The following is a 16,893-nucleotide window of genomic DNA, read 5'->3' as shown; positions in this document are numbered from 1 at the left end:
CAGCCCAGTTTTGCATCCTATTAATGTCCCACCTCTGGCAGCCCTCCACGCTATCCACCAAAACCCAACCTTTGTGTCATCAGCAAACTTATTAACCCATCCCTCCACTTCCTTATCCAGGTCACTGATAAAAAACCACGAAGAGTAAGGGTCCCAAAACAGATCACTGAGGCACACTACTGGTCACCGACATCCATGCAGAATACAACCCGTCTACAACCACTCTTTGCCTTCTGTGAGCAAGCCAGTTCTGGATCCACAAAGCAATGTCCCCTTGGATCCCAAGCCTCCTTACTTTCTCAATAAGCCTTCCATGGGGTACCTTATCAAATGCCTTGTTGAAATCCATATACACTACATCTACTTCTCTTCCTTCATCAATGTGCTTAGTCACATCTTCAAAAAATTCAATCAGGCACTTAAGGCATGACCTGCCTTTGACAAAGCTATGCTGACTGTTCCTAATCATATTATACCTCTCCAAATGTTCATAAATCCTGCCTCTTAGGATCTTCTCCATCAACTTATCAACCACTAAAGTAAGACTCACGGGTCTATAATTTCCACAACCCTCCAATCCTCTGTAAGGATGAGCAGAATAAATTGTGATGAATCCCAGAAAAACTACAACCTCAACAATCATAATGAAGACTAAATAGCGCAGGACAAAATTCAAAGTGCATTATGGTCAGAGATTGGTGCACTTTTTGCTGTAGTAAAAGAAACTCTAAATTGAGAAAAATATCCTTAAGAGTGGTGGTAGAAATGTCTAACTTGAAAGCTTGTTATCAATCGATATATGATTTTTTAAACTCTTAAGAGAAACTCAACGTACCCATATTTGACTTCCATTTGATCCATTCGAGGGTCAAAGGAAAGCAGTCAGCCCCAAACTAAGTGTTGTTGTATTCCAGTGACAGCATTTTTTTTTTATCAGTGAAGATGTTAGACAAAGAAATGCCTTACAACACACACAAAATGCTGGTGGAACACAGCAGGCCAGGCAGCATCTATAGGGAGAAGCACTGTCGACATTTCGGGCCAAGAAATGCCTTTACATTTTTAATTATGGCAAGCACAAATTTCTTTGCTCGTTGCTAACTAGAAGCCCAGGCACCAAGTTATGTACTGCCTCTCATATGTATCCCAAGGATGCTCTCAAGTCTGAATAAATTTGCTACTTTCTCTTCATGCATATTTCAAATTCAACATAAAGAAAACACAATTTTATATTAAACATCAATAGGCTCAGATCAATTGTTACTAACATGAAAAAATGTTTTTCTTTGTTTATTCGAAAAAAAGTCTCCCCAGGTCCTATTTTAAACTGAAGCAAACGAAAATATTACAAATTTGTCCAAAGAGCAAAACAGATGGAAAACACTGTTGCAAGTCATATACTTTTAAAACTAAGTTGTTTTCATCTTTTTTTACCTCATACCTTCCCATTCTGCAAAACCAATGACATTGTGTACTACAGCAGAGAGCTCAGCAAAGCTGATAATGGATGGAACCAGGGATGTTGCAAAGCAAGAGCTTTCAACTAATCAGATATAGTAAAGATCCACTTCACGGTGATTACAGTTCAAAGAGGATAGCATAAACCTACAACTTAAGTGAATACCGAGTGACAAACCAACAGGAAATCATTTGAGCTATTCTGCCACTTTAGACAATAGCGACTTGAAAACTCTCACTAATAAGACAACATAAATTTGAATTATCAGTCCAATTTATTCTACTAAGATTTAAATGCATAGCAATGTTGAATTTTTCCCCAATTCTATTCTTTAATCTCTCAGCAAGTGAAATTAAATTTATGATTACCAAATCCACAATAAACTCAATACACATCTTCCTTCCCCCTCCTTCTACAAAGTATTTCAATTTTATTTACACAAATCAACGGCAAAACCAGACCTGGAATACTGTGTGCAGTTTTGGTCTCCGTAACTATGAAAAGACACATCGCCATGGTAGCACAGCTGATAACACACCATTCACACTCGTAACATCAAGAGTTCAATTCCTACATCCTCTGTAAGGAGTCTTTTAAGTCCTCCCCATGGAATGTGTGGGTTTCCCCGGGTGCTCCAGTTTCCTCCACAGTCCAAAGACATACCAATTAGCAGGTTAATTGGTCATTGCAAGTTGTCCTGTGATTACGCTAGGTTTAAATTGGGGGTTGCTGGGCAGTGTATGATTTGCACGCTATATCTCAATAAATATTAATCTCGGGATGGTATAGCAATAGTTTCACTAGACCAACTCATTGAATTAGGAATATAGTTGATGAGAAAACAGGAAGATTTCCTTACATTCACTCAAGACAATAGCAAAATATTTAGTTTTTTGTTGAGGCTCCTGGGTTAGATACCAAGAAATTTGTTTCCTCAGGCTGATGAACTTAGTTTAAAGGATGGCACATACATCACTGAGAGGAGGTGAAATTTCTCTTGTTAAAGTTACCCATATGTCAGTAAAATCCTCAATCATTAATAGATTTATGAGCTATGGAAATCTGACCCAAGGTTTAGCATAGTCTATTAAATACAAGCACAGACAAAATAGACTGTAAAACACACTCCCGCCTCTATTACTACGCCATCCATTTGCTTTTCCTCCACCCAGGAGGCAAATCTAATGCAGCACCAAGAATCTCCTGCCCAAGACAATTACATCTGATTCGACTAAAGACCAACTATTCCACTTGCTTCACCTGAAGAAGCATCCAGGAAGTCATTAGTGAGATGACTAGCAAGTTTGGGCTTTTTGGTGATGGTGCTGAAGCTAATCACAATTCATTCAGCTTAACTAGAGTGTTTAGTTCATGGTTGGTATGTGAACTATTTACATGTCATTGTTTCACATTCCAAACAAATAAGATTTAATTCTTTGAGGTAAGCTGTAATCCATGGTAGTGATAGGGTGGATGGCATTCGAGAAGTAAGTCAGAGCCAGACAACAGAGTGATAGCTATGCAGGCAGAAGTCTAGAACCTGTCATTGGAAAAAAAGATGGCACTTTTTATTGATCTGGACAGAAGTCCCTACAAAAATCAAGCAGCAAGAACTACCACTTTTCCAATATTTGATTCCATTTTACCTCAAAGAGTTAAAACTATTCCTGTCAGTTCAATGAGATTCCTGATACTCAGCTGTGATAGAGTGCTATAGCAGAAACTAATGACATTAAGCGATAACTCGGCAAGAAGCGTTTCCTTTAAAAATAAACACTGAAACGTGTATACCTAACTACAGTGGAAACTGAAATTCCATAAATAAAGCTTTTCAGAAAAAATTATAGGTTGAAACATTCTTGCCTAAAAAAGCCACAAACACAAAACCAAAAATGTGGTATGTGAAGCTAGTTGTCTGCCAAACAGTAAATTTGACTTAGCATCTGTGAAAATCTGACTTGAACTTTATTCTTAAGTTCTTGATGGCAAATTCAGGTAGTTCTTCAATAATTGAACTGAAGTTACCAAAGCATATTTCCATTAGATATACACAGCATTTGCAAGCAAGTACCCTGGTGAACAACTAATTCAGCAGCCTATTAAATTGTTCCAAATATTGAAGAGGCAAAACCTTAATAAGCAAGATAAAGCCACTTTTTCTGCTAAAGGGCAGCACCAAGCTACAGGTAATACAGCTGTTCCAATAAAGCAGGCTCAATCCTGATCACCCATGTTGTTTGTGTGCAGTTTACAACACTCCTCCTGAGACACTTGGGTTTCCTTCAGATGCTCAATTTCTCAAAGACACGCACGTTAATTGTTCCTCGTGTAGTGTCAAATTGTATTGTATTGGTAGAATAAAATGAGGGTAAATGGAGTCCTGTTGGTCAGCAGACTGAAGGCTCTGTCTCCATGCCACAAGTCTATAAACCTGTGCACGGGATTTGGATGTTTCAAGTGAGGCTTGAATTCTCCCTAAAGTTCAAAATAGATTTATTAAAGTATGTATACTTTATACAATCTTGACATTTACCTCCTTCCAGGCAGCCATAAAACAAAGAAACCCAAAAGAGCCCATTAAAAATGACTATCAACCACCCAATGTGCAGAAAAATAAAACAAATCAAGCAAATGATAAATGCAAGGTAATAGCATTCTCAACTGAAGTCCACAAAAAAGTCCACCCTGATCATTTCAATTTGGGCCGGTGCTCAAATCGTCATTCAAACATTGGGTTCAGTCACCTCAATATGTTCTGAGTCCTGGACCCCACCTCGATGTCACCTGTACCCGACCTTACTGATTCAGAGCATGGTGCTTAAATTAATCAATCCTTGGGTCTGCTTTGCTCTCGGTGACAAGCCCGCTGCTTCATCTCGGCTCTGCCACATCAAATTGCCTCCAAGTCCAAAAGGAAGTTACAAACCATTATGATGATCATTTACCAGAAAAAGTGTGCCTAACAAGGTACTTAGTTATTTTCCTTGTTTCATCAGCCACCAGCCAGAAGTCACTGAGATTTACCAGCGCCATCTTAGAACGGATATTAGTAACCTAGTCCCTGAGCTAGGAGATAGTAGAGAGCAAACAACATGGTTGACACTTAAAAGGCTCATTAAAGTGCCCCGATGTTGTTCGTTCTGACAAGACAGACTGGCAAAGATAGCAAATTTCCTTCCCTGAAATATATTAATGAATGAAATTGTTTTTTCTAATGATCAAGCCACCATCACTCAGCTTTTTACTACTAAAATAGTTAAGTTTTTAAATATAACTTCAATGAGGTTCGTGGCAGAACACAAATGTTCCACCAGATCAATAGAGCAAAACTGCTCAATAATTAACCAATACGTTACTATATTCACCAGCAGCACAAGGTCAATGTGTGGTGCATGAACTGTTGGGAGAAACAGTAAAACTTTGCTGTGTTTCATACAGCTGAAGGCACACACAGCAGTGAACGGGGCAACACACACAATGCAGTCGTTTTATCAAACTGCAGTTAGGAATTTGATCAAATGAAATGGTGTATATAACATAAACCTAAATGTACGTAAAATATCGCTGTATTTGAAGAGTGGGCAAGTTATCTCAATGAGTTGGGAAATACCTATCCCTCAAATGAAAGGATTAAAATTGATTAACTGGAAGCATTTTGCTGTTTGCGAGATATGATGGCTTTGTGGCCAAGTTTGCATTGATACAAAGACAGGTGGAGGGGCAGGTGGAGCTGAGGAAGCAGGAGTCTGCAGAAGGACTCAGATGGAAAATCCTACAAAAACTAGTGGTTATGGCCCAGTCCATCATGGATAAAGCCCTCCCCACCATTAAGCACATTACACAGTGCGCTGTAGCAGGAAAGCAGTATCCATCAAGGACTCCCACCACCCAGACTATGCTCTCTTCTCACTGCTGTCATCAGGAAGAAGGTACAAGAGTCTCGGGGCCCACATCACCAAGTTCAGGAACAGTTATTACCCCTCAACCATTAGGCTCCTGAACTAGTGGGAATAACTTCACTCACCCATCATTGAAATGCTTCCACAACCTATGGACTCACACTCAAGGACTCATCATCTCACTGTCTTGATGTTTACTGTTTATTTATTATACTTTTTTCCTTTGTATTTGCAGTTTGTTGCCTTGTGCACACTGGTTGATGTACATCCTGTTGGGTGCGGACTTTCATTGACTCTGTTAATTTTCTTGGAATTACTGAGTATGTCTACAAGAACACGAATCTCAGGATTGTATATAGTGATCTATATGTACTTTGATAAAAAATTAACTTCAAACTTTGTAGACAGATTGGAAGAATGGGTAAAGGAGTGGCAGATGGAATATAGTATAGGGAAGTATGGCAGAAGGAATAAATTTTCTAAACAGGGAGCAAATTCAGAACTCAGAGGTGCAAAGGGATCTGGGAGATCACATGCAGAATTCCCTAATGGTTAACTTGCAGCTGGTGGTAAGGAAGGCAAGTGCAATGTTAGCATTTGTTTCCAGAGGACTAGAATATAAGAGCAAGAGTACAATACTGAAGCTTTACAGGGCATTGGTCAGACCACACTTGAGAGTACTGTGAGCAGTTACCTAAGAAAAGGTGTGCTGGTATTGGAGAGGGTCAGGAGAATGATCTCAGGAATGAAAGGGTTAATATACAAAGAGGGTTTTCATGGCTTTGGGACTGTACTCATTGGAGTTTAGAATAAAGAGGAGGGAATCTCACTGAAACCTACTGAATGTTGAAAGGCTGAGACAGAGTGGACTTAGAGAAAATATTCAATATAGTGGGAGAGTCTAGGACCAGAGGGCACAGTCTTACAATTGGATGTCCCTTTAGAACAGAGGTGAGGAGGAATTTTCTTAGCCAGAGGGTGGTAAATCTTGTCATATTCATTGTCACAGATGGCTGAGGAGGCTATCTCAGCCATCTGTTTAGTTTGTTATTATTTAGTTATATTTAAATATTTAGTTATATTTAAAGAGAAGGTTGATAGATGTGTTTTGGAGAGTATAATGACTGCCTGCATCACAGCCTGGTAAGGAAACACTAATGCACTTGAACAGAAAATTCTACAAAAAGTCATGGATTATGGCCCATTCCACCATGAGCAAAGCTCTCCCTAACACTGAGTACATCTACATGGAGCACTCTTCCAGGAAAGCAGCATCCATCATCAGAGACCTCCACCACCTAGGTTATGCTCCCTTCTCACTGCTGCCATCAGGATCAATTATTACACCTCATCCACCAGGCTCCTGAACCAGCAGGGATAACTTCACTTGCCCCATCACTGAAATGTTCCCACAGACTATGGACTCACTTTCAAGGACTCTTCATCTCATGTTCCCAATATTTAATGCTTATTTATTACTATATTATTTATTTAACTTTATATTTGAACGGTTTATTGTCTTTTACACATTGGATGCATGCACAGTTGGTACGGTCTTTATTCATCCTATTATGTTATTGGATTTATTGAGTATGCCCACGAGAAAATTAATCTCAGGGCTGTATCTGGTAACATGTTTGTGGTAATTTACTTTGAACTTTGATTCTTGATTAGTAAGGGTGTCAAAGGTTATGAGGGAAAGGTAACAGAATGAGGTTCAGGGATAATAAATCCGCCTTGATTGAATGGTAGTACAAAGCTGATTAGCCAAAATGGCCTGATCCTGCTCTTATGCTGCAATGCAATTTGGTTTTGTATTCCCCTATAGTACAAATCTAACATATCACTGGGAGGATTTTTTCAAACTTTAGAATATAATTTCAAGTTATTTTTAAAACTACTTCACTTGGATTCTACAAATAATTTAATATCATGTATCTATGTACCTCTTATAGTTTTGACTGAGAACCTAACATTTAGCAACTAGAATCACTCTAAACTATACACTGTCAGACTTCCAGCCAGTTTACAAACAATTGGTTTCATCTTCTTTTGGAATACAATTTGTTACTTCAGTAACAAGAAACAGTTAACTTGGACAGTACAACATTGCTGTAATCTAATGTAATATTTATTACAATATCAGGAATAATGAATGTTGCTGAATACCGATCAGAATGCTAGTTCCAAATCATGCTCAATTATATCACTGCCTTTCTTCTAGCTGGGGCATCACATTACATCCAATCTTGGCAGCGAAGTGGAAATCAGTCGATGGATCCGAGCATAGGCCATTCAGACTCACAGTTGTTATGGAAATCAATCTATTTGGTCCCAATCACACAACTACACCTCTGCAAAGTTCATCTCTTGAAATTAATTCAAAAGTACAATAAATATCCATCTGTCAGTCAGGTATTTCCACCATGAGGTACCATGCAAGATAAAACTCTTTCCCTCCCTTTTTTTTGCCAATGATTTTAAATCTGTTTCCTAGGGTTACAAGGAATAACAATGTAACCTCTGGTCAGAGCACATACTTCTAGCAGCCTTTTCTAAACAGGTTACCTTTCCTTGTGCCAAATCTAATGCCAAGAACTTAGCAGAGGCCCAGCCAGTAAGGCTTATTTTTATTTTATTTTCTAATGATTCTATAATTAAGCCAATTGCACCATAAACCCATCATGATATCTGGATTTTTTAATGTTCAGCAACATCCTAACAAAAGTTTGAGAACACCCACAAATTCCTGTTTCTGCAACCCATTTAAAATGATACTAACATATTACATCATTCATACTTTCTTCCAAATCCATCAAGACAATCCAAAGCTTTTAATTATACTTGCTATGAATTCATGACTCAATCCTCCCCTTTCCTCCCATGCTATTATTTTATTGCTTTCACCCTCATTATATAAATGTAATTAAAATATATATATTTTTAAAACTGAGCAAATAGGTTCTGAAGGGAATGCCAAATGTTCAGGTCTTTATTGAGGAGCATTAAACTTAGAGTATTCTCATCTTTCCATTCAATAGCCTCTGAAACTATTAAACACTAGACATTGGCCTTATGAACACTGAATGGATGTGAGGACGCAGCCTCAGAATATAGGGGCGGGCGTCCTTTTAGAACAGAGATGAGGAGGAATTTCTTTAGCCAGAGAGTGGTGAATCTGTGGAATTTGCTACCACAGGCAGCTATGGAGGCCAAGTCATATAGTATATTTAAGACAGAGGTTGGTAGGTTCTTGATTAGTCAGGGCATGAAGGGATACATGGAGAAGGCAGGGCAGAATCAATGGGCCAAAAGGCCTACTTCTGTTCCTATATCTTATTGTGAGCAAACTATCTACCATCTGAGTATTTTACACTGTACTTCTTGAACATTCGGATTCTTTTTACATAACCATTTAAGATGTTTCAAAGTTATACAGGAGATGCTGAGAAACCTAGCTAACTGCTTCTCAATAAACAGGAAGTTGTAATCAGGTAGAAAAGATGCCCCAATCCACTTCTTAATACTCAAGAAGCCACTAAGGGGGACTATAGCCCTTCGTGACAATCACACATAAGCAGATGGGATGGAGGCGAGGGAAAGCATTCACTCAGGTCTGCAGCTCTGGGTAAATGGTTGGTCTGCGTCATGAGAACGGTTATTGTGACATCACAAACAAATGTTGCTGTGGTTCCACAACACCTAGGGATGCTTTAGAAAGCACGGTCACATTTTGAAACACATGAATTAAGAATTCCCGCGCACGGATCTGCACAGACCACTGTACTAACTCTGTGCACTTACTGTGTCTCAAACAGCCCGAACAAAGCGCAGTGCTAGCCCTTAGATATATATATATATATTTTAAAAAGTCCCTTTGTGGCAGCTCGGGCCTGTATGCGTATTAGCAGCGCAGTTCCTTGACACAGTTTACCGGTTTCCGCCACTCGACAAATCCTTCGAATTCAGCTGCTGCGAAAGCTTTAACTGTTGCCTGTGACAAGCCTCGCTCCACGAACGTTTACCGACGGAAATCTCCTCTCCGCTTAACTTTCCAAATTCTCTCCCCTATCCTCGCTCTGTTTCCAGACTCTTTCATGATGGCCGCTACCCACAAAGCCCGAAGACCGCACTTGCGCATGCGCTCCTTTCAGACTCCGGCCCAGCCAAATAGAGGCCTCTCATCTGCGCTGTGGGATATGGGAAGCGATGCTTCCATTGCAATAATAACCCATTAAGCTACAACTTGCTTTCCTATGCCCTTTTATTTGTGTTATTTTCTCCGATTTAAATTTAACACATGTGCAATTTGGAATAATTATCACTTCCAATTTGAAAATAAGACCATAAGACCATAAGATATAGGAGCAGAATTGGGCCATTTGGCCCATCGAGTCTGTTCTGCCATTTTATCATGGTGGATCCATTTTCCATCTCAGCTCGTTTCCTGCCTTCTCGCCAAATCTATTTATGTCCTGACTAATCAATATTCTATCAACATCTGCCTTAATTATACCCAATGACTTGGCATCCACAGCCACCTGTGGCAACAAATTTCACAGATTCACCACTTTCTGGCTAAAGAAATTCCTCCTCATCACCTTTCTAAAAAGATGGTGTCCTCCAGTCTTAGACTTCTTCACTGTAGGAAACATCCTTTCCACATCCACTCTGTGGGGACCTTTCAACATTTGATAGGTTTCATTGAGGTCACTCCTCATTCTTCTGAATTCCAGAGAGCGGTCCAGAGTTATCAAAAACTCCCTATATGATAAACCTTTCAATCAATTTTGTCCTTTGCACTCCTGTATCTGTATAAGTCCAAGGTTTCCCCTTCACCTTGAAGTGAGCCTTTCAATCCCAGAATAATTTTCATGATGCAAACACAATGAAATCTGCAGATGCTGGAAATTCAAGCAACACACACAAAATGCTGGTGGAACGCAGCAGGCCAGGCAGCGTCTATAGGAAGAAGCACTGTCAACATTTCGGGCCAAGACCATTCATCAGGACTAACTGAAAGAGAAGATAGTAAGAGATTTGAAAGTAGGAGGGGGAGGGGGAAATCCGAAATGATAGGAGAAGACAGGACAGGAGGGGGCACCAAAATGATAGGAGAAGACAGGAGGGGGTTCCAAAATGATAGGAGAAGACGGGGGGGGGGGGGGGGGGGTCTGAAATGATAAGGTTTTCCCCTCCCCCTCCTACTTTCAAATCTCTTACTATCTTCTCTTTCAGTTAGTCCTGATGAAGGGTTTCGGCCCGAAACATCGACAGCACTTCTTCCTATAAATGCTGCCTGGCCTGCTGCATTCCACCATAATTTTCATGAGCCTCCTTTGAACCCTTTCCAATTTAATTTAATTTAATTCAATTCAAGTTTAATTGTCAGTTAACCATACATGAATTCCCATGAATATAGCCAAATGAGACAGTGTAACAAAGGGGTTAAGGTGCAAAGACACATTACCAATAGTCACACACAGTAAACATATACAAGATTACAATCAAGTAATAGGAGTCCAGAGGCCCACCTACCACACCACCACCGCCCCCCCCCCCCCCGTGTGACACAGCGGCTTGATGCATACAAATCAACAAACGCATTCAAAATATCAGTAAAAATACAACAATGCAGGGTATGCATTAACCTCCTATGAACCCTTTCCAATTTAATTGTACGAAAGCATCATTTAATTTAAAGTTAAATTTTTAAATTTAACTGAAACAAACAGTTCCTATAAAAGTTCATTGAACTGAAGCATAAGCAATGTTTCTCTCTCCATATTTATTGCCTGTCTTACAAATATAGCATTTGTAGGATTCTTTTCCCAATTAAATAGAGATGTTCACTCAAGATATACAGTCATCGAGCAATACCACACAAATATCAGCCCTTCTGCTCATCTGCACCATGTTAACCTGTCTTTCTACCCACCTGTAACTGGAACACAACTTTCCAAATGCCTCTGATCCAAGTACATATCCAGCCTTCTGTTTCCCCCATCATTCCCTTATCTATATCCCTCATCATTCTATTTACCTTTATAATATCTCCCCTAATTCTCCTATGCTTCAGAGAATAAAATCCTAACCTATTCAACTTTTCCCTATGAGTCAGGTCCTCCTAGTTCTGGCTGTAAGTTTTCTCTGCACTGTTTCAAGCCTATTGATATCTTTCCTGTGGGTAGGTAAGTAGAACTGCACAAAATGCTCCAAGTTTTATCTCTCCAATGTCTTACACAACATCAACATAGCATCCCAACTCCTGTACTCAATGCTCTGATTTATGAAGGCCAGTGTGCTAAAAGCTTTCGCTATGACTCTATCTTGTGAACCAATCTCAAGGAATTATGGAGTCATGATTGTGATCAAAATCCCCCGAAAGACATTAGTGATACAGAAGTCTTTATCCATCACAACAAGCAGGAATGGAGACACTCTCAGTAGGAGCTCACAAACCCAAAAGTACATTATATTTTTATACCCTTACGATCAAAGGTAACCAGCAACTGATTTGATAAAATCTCAACAATTAAATTAACATAATTCACTTCAATATTTTGGGATAACAATGCTTCCTTTGAACTACATATCTACAGTGGGAGACACCTTTGAATGTTCAAGCACTTTTGTCACAAAATAATTCATACAAATAGTCTAAAAGCTTCCGAAGACAAAGAGCGAGGCACCCAAGATTAATGTTGTCAGCTGTGTCTCTGAGTTCACACAAAACTGTTGATTGCCTGTGACCACATTTGATATGCTAAATCACAACATCACTCCATTCTTCATGCTTGAATTCAAGTCATAGTGGTGCAAATAACTTAGCCCATGTTGCCTGGTTTGATGCAGGCCAATTAACACATCCCTAATGTCTTCATGTCTGGCTCATGCATATGTTTGATGGTCCCTTTGCTTTTAACTGCAATTTACTGCTTGTTTGCAACTTACGATAAAAATAAAGACTGTTTCTTGCTTGAATTAATATTTGTAATATTTGCATAACTCCAGAATACACCCTAACATATTAAATCTGATTCTGATAAGAAATGCAAGAGAGTACTTAAGAAAAAAATCAGGGGGGCTAAAAGAATGCTCAATGTTGCCCTAGCAGACAAGGTGAAGAAGAATCCAGAGGGACATGTAAAGAGCAAAAGAATTTCGAGGGAAAAAACTGGACCTCTGGAAGATCAGAATGGTAATTTACACATGAAGCCAAAAGTGACGGGGGGAGATCTGAAATGGAATTTTAAATCTGTATTCACTCGGGATACAGACACAGAGTCTATAGAAGTGAGGTATCTCACTTTGGATACTATTGTGGTTGGGAGGGTTTGGCATAACAGCGGGAAGTCACAGTGTTTGGTTGGGTCTTTGGCACAGAGTCTGCCTCTGTGAAACAGGGGGTGGGGCAGTGCAAGAACCACACTGTGATGATAGGGAATTCATTAGTTATGGGAACAGACAGGAAGTTCTGTGGGCAAGAAGATGATTTCCAGATGGAATGTGGCCTCCCCAGTGCCGGGGTCTGGGATATCTTCGACCGAGTCCTCAGCATTCTTAAGTGGTAAGGTATACAGCCAGAACTCATGGTCCATGTAACTACCAATGACACGATTAGGATGAGTGACAAGGTTCTGCAAAGGGAAAACAGGGAGTTAGGTGCTAAGTTAAAGGGCAGGATCTCCAGGATTGTGATCTCAGGATTGCTATCGGTGCCAAGTGCCAGTGAGGCCAGAGCTAGGAAGATGATACAGTTTAACGCATGGCTAAGGAGTTGGTGGAGGAGATCATTGGGTTCTCTTCCAGGAAAGGTGGGACTTGTATGGAAGGGTTGGTTTGCACCTAAACTGAAGGGGGACTAATATCCTAGCAGGAAGGTTTGTTAATGCTGCCCTTCTGCCTGGATACCTGTGACTAGTCTTGCCATCTTCAGAAGTTTTCTGATGACTCTGCCATAGTTGGATGCATCAGCAAGGGAGATGAGGCTGAGTACAGGGCCACGGTGGGAAACTTTGTCACATGGTGCGAGCAGAATCATCTGCAGCTTAATGTGAAAAAGACTAAGGAGCTGGTGGTGGACCTGAGGAGGGCTAAGGCACCAGTGACCCCTGTTTCCATCCAAGGGGTCAGTGTGGACATGGTGGAGGATTACAAATACCTGGGGATACGAATGGACAATAAACTGGACTGGTCAAAGAACACTGAGGCTGTCTACAGAAGGGTCCTCTATTTCCTGAGGAGACTGAGGTCCTTTAACATCTGCCAGACGATGCTGAGGATGTTCTACGAGTCTGTGGTGGCCAGTGCTATCATGTTTGCTGTTGTGTGCTGGGGCAGCAGGCTGAGGGTAGCAGACACCAACAGAAACAACAGACTCATTCGTAAGGCCAGTGATGTTGTGGGGGTGGAAATGGACTCTCTGATGGTGGTACTTGAAAAGAGGATGCTGTCCAAGTTGCATGCTATCTTGGACAATGTCTCCCATCCGCTCCATAATGTACTGGTTAGGCACAGGAGTATATTCAGCCAGAGACTCATTCCACTGAGATGTAACACTGAGCGACATAGGAAGTCATTCCTGCCTGTGGCCATCAAACTTTACATTTCCCTCAGAGTGTCAGACACCCTGAGCCAATAGGTTGGTCCTGGACTTATTTCCACTTGGCATGATTAACTTATTATTATTCAATTATTTATGGTTTTATATTGCTATATTTCTTCACTATTCTAGGTGCGGCTGTAATGGAACCCAATTTCCCTCCGGATCAGGAAAGTGTGTCTGTGTGTCTGTAGTGGTGTGCCGTAGGGACCGGCACTGGATCCATTGTTGTTTGTCATCTATAGCAATGATTTGGATGATAATGCGGTCAACTGCATCAGCAAATTTGCAGATGACACTAAAATTAGGTGTGTAGTGGACAGCAAGGAGGATTAACAAAATTTTCAGTGGGATCTGGACCTGCTGGAAAAATGGACTGAAGAATGACAGATGGAACTTAAAACAGACAAGTGTGTGGTATTTAACCTTGGGAGGACCAACCATGATAGGTTCATTCCACGCACCAACCACTCTCTGAGTGAAAAACCTTCCTCTAATATCCCCCTTGAACTTCCCTCCCCTTACCTTAAAGCCATGTCCTCTTGTACTGAGCAGTGGTGCCCTGGGGAAGAGGCGCTGGCTGTCCACTCTGTCTATTCCTCTTAATATCTTGTACAACTCTATCATGTCTCCTCTCATCCTCCTTCTCTCCAAAGAGTAAAGTCCTAGCTCCCTTAATCTTTGATCACAATCCATACTCTCTAAACCAGGCAGCATCCTGGTAAATCTCCTCTGTACCCTTTCCAATGCTTCCACATCCTTCCTATAGTGAGGCGACCAGAACTGGACACCGTACTCCAAGTGTGACCTAACTAGAGTTTTATACAGCTGCATCATTACATCGCGACTCTTAAACTCTATCCCTCGCCTTATGAAAGCTAACACCCCATAAGCTTTCTTAACTACCCTCTCTACCTGTGAAGCAACTTTCAGGAATCTGTGGACATGTACCCCCAGATCCCTCTCCTCCTCCACACTACCAAGTATCCTGCCATTTACTTTGTCCTCTGCCTTGGAGTTTGTCCTTCCAGAGTGTACCACCTCACACTTCTCCGGGTTGAACTCCATCTGCCACTTCTCAGCCCACTTCTGCATCCTATCAATGTCTCTCTGCAATCTTCGACAATCCTCGACACTATCTACAACACCACCAATCTTTGTGTCGTCTGCAAACTTGCCAACCCACCCTTCTACCCCTACATCCAGGTCATTAATAAAAATCACAAAAAGTAGAGGTCCCAGAACAGATCCTCGTGGGACACCACTAGTCACAACCCTCCAATCTGAATGTACTCCCTCCACCACGACCCTCTGCCTTCTGCAGGCAAGCCAATTCTGAATCCACCTGGCCAAACCTCCCTGGATCCCATGCCTTCTGACTTTCTGAATAAGCCTACCATATGGAACCTTGTCAAATGCCTTACTAAAATCCATGTAGATCACATCCACTGCACTACCCTCATCTATATGCCTGGTCACCTCCTAAGGAACTCTATCAGGCTTGTTAGGCACGATCTGCCCTTCACAAAGCCATGCTGACTGTCCCTGATCAGACCACGATTCTCTAAATGCCCATAGATCCTATCTCTAAGAATCTTTTCCAACAGCTTTCCCACCACAGACATAAGGCTCACTGGTCTATAATTACCTGGACTATCCCTACTACCTTTTGAAATATTGTCTGCAGATTTGGTCACCTACCTACAGGAAAGATGTAAATAAGTTTGAAAGAGTACAGACAAAATTTACAAGGATGTTGCTGAGACTGGATGATCTGAGTTGTAAGGAAAGATTGAATAGGTTCGAACTTTATTCCTTAGAACAAATAAGATTGAGGGGAGATTTGATAGAGGTATACAAAATTATGAGGGGTATAGTTAGGGGAAATGCAAGTAGGCTTTTTCCACTATGGTTATGTGAGACTTCCACAGGTAGTCATGAATTAAGGGTGATAGATAAAAAGCTTAAGGGAAACATGGGAGGAAACTTCTTCACTCAGAAGGTAGAGAAATTGTGGAATGAGTTGCCAGCTCAAGTGGTGCATGCAATTTCGATTTTAACATTTAAGAGAAATTTGGATGGGTACATGGATGGGAGAGGTATGGAGGACAGGTCTGGGTGCAGGTCAATGGGACAAGGCAGCTTAAATGGTTTAGCACAGACTAAATGTGCCAAAGGGCCTGTTTCTGTATTGCAGTTTTCTATGACTCTATGGCTGATAAAAAAAATTGTTACATAATCACTTTGACTGAAACAGATATTTGAGTGATATCTTTCAAAATGAAGTAATTCACCCTAATTTATTAAAAATACCCACTAACAGTTAAGCACAGAATCTACAGGGATACACAATGATAACAAATATTCTGATTTCTGACCAATGCTGTTTAAGGATTTTATAAAAATTTGGTATCTCATCAAGTTTTTGCTTGAACACTGATACATGTAGTGGTGAGGGTATGTGGAACACATGCATGTGGACACAAGATGGGGTGCTGGTGGAGAAAACATCTGAATAAAATAGAGAGTGGTTTTGTTCACTAACCAGCTGCAAAGCTTCTGAGCAAGATGATTAATCGGTGAAGCTGCCCTCCTACTGGGAGTCAGAATTGAGAGAAACATTACAACTGCTGTATTTATACCTGTTTGGATTGAGTGGGTCTCCAATCTTGTCAATTTACTTGCAAATGTTCTGTCACCATATCGTCAGTGTGATGTTGATTGTGGTGTGTTCTCTGAATGCTTGGCCTTATATACTCTTCAACCAGCTGATTGGACATCATTTTGGAAACTCAGTTGTGATGTGGGGAGGGAATATTGCCACCAATTGGTTGTGTGGGGAACTTTGTGAATAGGATTAAGGTCTATATGTTTGTTTACAGAATCATTCTCGGAAAACCACGCTTCTAGGATTTCTCTTGTATGCCATG

General features: G+C 40.7%; 1 protein-coding gene across 2 annotated transcripts in view; it reads right to left on the bottom strand.

Moving 5' to 3' along the window:
• The window catches only part of znf148 (zinc finger protein 148), a 51,903-nt gene extending 42,425 nt beyond the window's left edge, over positions 1–9,478 (bottom strand). The window contains exon 1 of one of the 2 annotated variants that reach the window (XM_059966365.1): positions 9,163–9,478. The gene's annotated coding sequence lies outside the window, so the exon portion shown is untranslated. The remainder of the gene's footprint in view (positions 1–9,162) is intronic. The other variant, XM_059966364.1, reaches the window with a different exon arrangement.
• Between the last annotated feature and the right edge of the window lie 7,415 nt (positions 9,479–16,893).

This window comes from Hypanus sabinus, chromosome 4 (genome assembly GCF_030144855.1).
Source record: "Hypanus sabinus isolate sHypSab1 chromosome 4, sHypSab1.hap1, whole genome shotgun sequence".
Classification (NCBI taxonomy): domain Eukaryota; kingdom Metazoa; phylum Chordata; class Chondrichthyes; order Myliobatiformes; family Dasyatidae; genus Hypanus; species Hypanus sabinus.
The sequence above is the reverse complement of the archived record's forward strand: the minus strand, read 5'-3'. Positions and strand labels throughout refer to the sequence as shown.